The following is a 3396-nucleotide window of genomic DNA, read 5'->3' as shown; positions in this document are numbered from 1 at the left end:
AAGGCCATCCTTCCTTCTGCACTGTCACTTTACAACAGCAATAGATTTAAATAGTAAAATGAAAGATTATCCAATATGCTACAAAGACACTGGAGAAGAGAATTTCCACAACGCTTATTCCCATCTCTACGATCTCTGTTGACTTAACGAAATAAAGGCAGCGATTAACTGCTGGAAGTAACGACAAGTCAATCAGAAAAGATCTATCTTTTAAAACAGTCATATCTCTGTGGACAAAACAACCTTTTCCTCCACACAGCTGCTCATGGAGATGTGTGTTCATCCGTCATTAATATTCCAAACACTGTCATTGACATTTCAGGCGTTTAGCTGACACTCCTATCCAGGGAGACGCATGACGAGCGCGCACGTCGAAATGGGCTCAGATTCTTATTTGGCCTCAGTGAATGCGATCAATAGTAATGAAGTCGGGGGTCAGAGCCACAGCACCGACACACGAGATGTAAGAAACCTTCCAGTCGGCACAGAAGGATCGCGCTGGGTAGAAAAGTGTGCAAAGGGCTGAGGGGAAATTAGCACTCGATTGTTGGGTGAAATTTTTAACAAAAGGTTCAGCAAAGTGTGCATGAACATTATGAACATCAGGAGCCGACCTTGTGAGCAGAATTTACTAATTACTACATATACTTTGGGGGCTACTGTCGTATTACTCAGTTAGCCGTCTTGACCCCAGAAGGATTTTTGACCACTGTGGCACCAAAAGTCTGTCAGTTTGTAGATACTTCAAAGTCGACTTTATAAGAGTGTACAGCGGGGAGCCTGCAGATCCTTCATTAAACACAACGCACAGAAAATAAGAACAGCAGACGGAAGCAGAGTGCATCAACCAGGCCACCCCCGGGTCTCAGTAGGTTAAGCAGCAGACTTAGATTCTACATTTCCTGCATCTTAAGCGTGCCGAAGCGTGGAAGCACAGTTTTTAAATCTTCCTCTGGTTCATTTTTATTCTAGATTCTTCTGGTGCAACGTTTTGCAGCGATACAGCTTTGAGAAAACCCATCCGAGTAATACATCAGAACATAAGGCTCAAACGGGAACGATGTGGGAAATCTTTTTGTAGCGATTCATCGTACGGTTTTAACGAAATCCGTACTTCCCATTGAAATGAATAGAAAGTGGATAAGGTCCAAATCCCGGCCATCTTTGGAACCGTGTAGCTCTGGAATATTTTACGGTAGAAACTTTTATTCAAAGTTTAAACGGGTCTTGGAGCTTTGAATAGTCATCATCATGTCATATTGCGTCATGTTTTGGTGCAGAATGCAACAACGGGTCCTGACATGATGACTGAGGTGGTTGGAGGTTGTCTTACGCTGTATTTTGATGTGTTATATATTTCATCGGCAATGGCTGTTCTCTCGAGGATCATGCCAAAGACTTAGGCCTCGTCCTCACGTAGCAGGTATCTCACAAAGCAAAGATATTTTTCTACGATGTTTCCCGTCATCCACATGAAAACGCAGATTTACGGTTTTAAAAATGATTCTTTCAAAAACCTCCAACCAAAGTGAAGATCTATGAATCCTCCGTTTATGCATGTGGACGTCAACAACTGGTTTTATGTTTTGAAGCGTCACAAATATGTTCTTTTCATCACATACGCGACCTGTGTTTACATTTGGAAACGGCGTGGACGCCCTCAGAACTGTGTTCTCTCTGGTCCAGGCCCAGATAGCGCTCCCCATACAAGAACACAGGTGAAGGACGGCGTTAAAGACGGTTATTTGCTGCCACTGTGCCATTCCACGTCCGAGGCATGTTCTCCGTCAGAGACACCAACGCCAGTTTTGGGTTTGGACGCACTGCCAGCTGGTGGGAGAACTTTGAGACGGAAATCATGCTCCTGGAGGAACAGTGTGACCATTTCCGTATGTCCCGGTCGTCGGAGTTACTACATCCTTACGTAGAATATGAATGTGCTTAAAGACGCACTAATGCGGTTAGATGTGGAGGAATTTCTTTCTAAAAACGAGGTGGTGTGTACGTTCCCGGAGAGGGAAGGATATCTGGCTTTACAAAAACCCTGCTACGTGTGGACAAGGCCTTACGCCGTCCGGCTACACCAGACCTTCGTAGAGCTGTTGTAGAGCTTCATAGAGCTGTTGTAGAGCTTCGTAGAGCTGTTGTAGAGCTTCATAGAGCTGTTGTAGAGCTTATGTTCACAGCGAAACCCTTGTGCAGGAGACATAAAGGTTACCTGTAACAGTTTCTGTCCTGCTGCTCTGCTTTTAAGACAAGGCTGTAAGAAGAAAAGGCTACGAGCACAAACCTAATACCTTCAGCGTTTTCACTGGCCCACTCTTAGCTAACCTTTACGTTGCTGACAGCGTTTATGTAGCCTCCCACCAACCAACATTAACTCCGACCCGCCGCACTCAGCGTGAACCGAGTTTCAGGAAAGATTGCTGAACAATGACCCAGATATGGGCGGTGTGTGGCCGACCAGTTTACCAATAACGACTGTGTTTTAGTGCCGCCCCCGGGCTGCCTGGTCATGTGGGTGTTTACATTTGTGTCAGAGAGGCAGGGGCAGTTGGAGTATCGACATGCCCTTCACATGTGGGTAAGTACGGGGCATCTGCTCCTCAGAGTGATGCCCAGCCAGCATCCGACCTCTCTGACTCCACCGCGTGTTTGACATTTATCTGCTGCAGAACATCTGGATCATTATAAATCAAATACATGCGAGATATTGATTAAAAGTGCAAATCTATTGCACGGCAAAATACAATAAGTTAGAATTTGAGCCTGCTTGAGGTTTTTAAAAACACTTTAGGCAGCAAGAAATAAGCTTTCCCTGCATTACAACACCGACATGATGAGTTTATTGAGGTTTAAACGTTGCCGTTTCTTTCCTGAGGCAGACGCAGTCCAACATTCATCTGCACCTGATGAATGTATATTCAATAGTCGCTCTCCTTTTATCTCAGGCTTTCTATCGAACCGCTCCTGAGAGAAAACTCTGTTTGGCTGCTGAATAGTCCATTATGTTTACCAGCCTCGTCGGCTCAGTGATGCCAGCGGTTTGTAATGGAAAGCTGCCATGAACCGCGTCACCTTAAATAAGAATACAAACATGCTGCTGGGTCAATTTAATGTTGTACGCAACGTGGAGAATAAAAGCACATCTTTGCTGCATCTCACTCTCTCTCCAAGTGGAAAATTAAGAATGACAGCTTCATTTGAACACGATAACGAACACAAACTCTTTTCCTATTGGCTGGTTGGATATAGTTTAAACCTCACGGTGTGGTTTTCCAACAGCTCAGTAGAGACGAGATCATCAGGAGGACCTGTGGTCACGTTACATATCATAAATTGACTATCATCAGACTAAAACCACAAACCTTTAAAGAATCTAATATTATGAGCAGG

This window comes from Stegastes partitus, unplaced genomic scaffold (genome assembly GCF_000690725.1).
Source record: "Stegastes partitus isolate 25-593 unplaced genomic scaffold, Stegastes_partitus-1.0.2 Scaffold497, whole genome shotgun sequence".
In the NCBI taxonomy this organism is placed as follows: domain Eukaryota; kingdom Metazoa; phylum Chordata; class Actinopteri; family Pomacentridae; genus Stegastes; species Stegastes partitus.
Note: the sequence above shows the minus strand (reverse complement) of the source record.